Here is a 1,753-nt window from a genome sequence, read left to right on the forward strand (position 1 = left end):
TCAGCAGGAGTGGGAAGAGGTTTATCTGTTCTCATGCACCATTACCACAACACGATTCTGATCATGATGAAGCATTTACAGGCCAGACAAAGAAAACATCACAACAGGACTTACTTTATGACAGTGGTTCTCAAGTGGGAGATTCTAAAAGGCAATAAATAAATTAATATTCATCCATAAACAATATATGAATAGCAGTAAATCTTTGTAAAATATAAAAACAATTGTATTTCAAATAAATGGTGTTCTTTCTATTCATCAGTTAATCCTGGTCAATATTTCCACAAAAATATAAAGCAGCACAACTGTTTTCAACATTGATAAAAAAATAAGAATTGTTTCTTGAGCACCAAATCGGCATATATGAATAATTATGGGACACTAATAACTGGAGTACTGGCTGCTGAAAATTCAGGTTTGACATCACAGGAATAAATTAAACATAAAATATATTAAAATAGAAAACATTATTTAAAATTGTCATAAAAAATTCATAAAATCGAGAGACAAAAACAACAAAAGATATTATTACTCACCCCAATATTTTGAACGGTAGAGTATTTTAATTAATAATTTAAATAATAATATTTCGATTTTAAAAATATTAATTTATTTCATGTTTTCAAAAGCTCTCTAAAAAGACTCAGGCACTGGTAAAATCTGTACTATAAAGAAATATTTGCAGTAGGTTATTTGCAAAAACTGCATTTACTCAAGAATAAATAGTTACTTTTGAATATCTGTCAATGGAGAAAGATTTTGTGATATGACGTAGTTATGGCATCAATCCTTGACCCATTTTTTGCGAGCCAATGCTTTATGATTATCAAGCTCTGCTTCATAGCATTCTTCTTAATGTATCCTTCCTCTGACTGATGGTTGAATCTATGGCTCATCTGTGGATCTATTCTTGAAAGAGGTCTTTTGTCACAACATAAAAAGTTGATTTTGAATGCAGTACCATGCACATGTGTACATCCGTTGAGTTTATTGCTGCAGAATTTTCTTTGTTAGCACTGTCTGTCCTGACAACTAAAGCGCTAAAAAAAAAAAAAAATCAAGACTGCACCTTATTCTCTGCGCCCCTGAATCAATGATATCATCGTGCTTACGTCAAGCCCAAGCCACTGCACTGGCATGCGCTCTGCCACCCTTTTCCAAAACGACTGGTCCTAATAAAAAAAAAAAAGCTTGCGCATGGAAAGACTTTCCACAGTACTATCCTACAAATGCATTTGACCATTCTCAACCAATTTAAACTCACAGCTTTAGACTCTGAATTTAGCTTCAAATCCAGTTTTGCACACCATCATCAGTTCATGGGATCTTTGGCAGAATGAGTGCACGTCTATATTTCATTGCAGCCCGCAGAACTTTGCCTTTGTACTGCGGTGCCTTTACAATGACGTCATTAGCTCCCTCCTCTTCCTCGCCGCTGATGAATATAGGGGTGTGGATGGATGAAGCTCGGCTCGTCCTCACTCGCCCTCCTTCATCTTGATGCTCAGTTTTCACTGCCCCCCAGTGAAGGCCGGGAATGTGAATAGAGAGGAAATTATGAATGAATCAGCAGTCATTCTTAATCTCATCTCTTCTTTCTATCTGTCCCCCCTCCCTCTTTCTTTCCATCATCTCAGTGAGAGAGAGAGCGGGGCTGTTGCCGTGCAGATTATGTGCTGTAATCCTCAGACAGGGTGAGTGGTGAATGACAGAGTTCCTTTCACAACCCCCCCCCCCCTTTCCCTCCATCCAA

This window comes from Sinocyclocheilus anshuiensis, unplaced genomic scaffold (assembly GCF_001515605.1).
Source record: "Sinocyclocheilus anshuiensis isolate Anshui unplaced genomic scaffold, SAMN03320099.WGS_v1.1 scaffold288, whole genome shotgun sequence".
NCBI lineage: Eukaryota > Metazoa > Chordata > Actinopteri > Cypriniformes > Cyprinidae > Sinocyclocheilus > Sinocyclocheilus anshuiensis.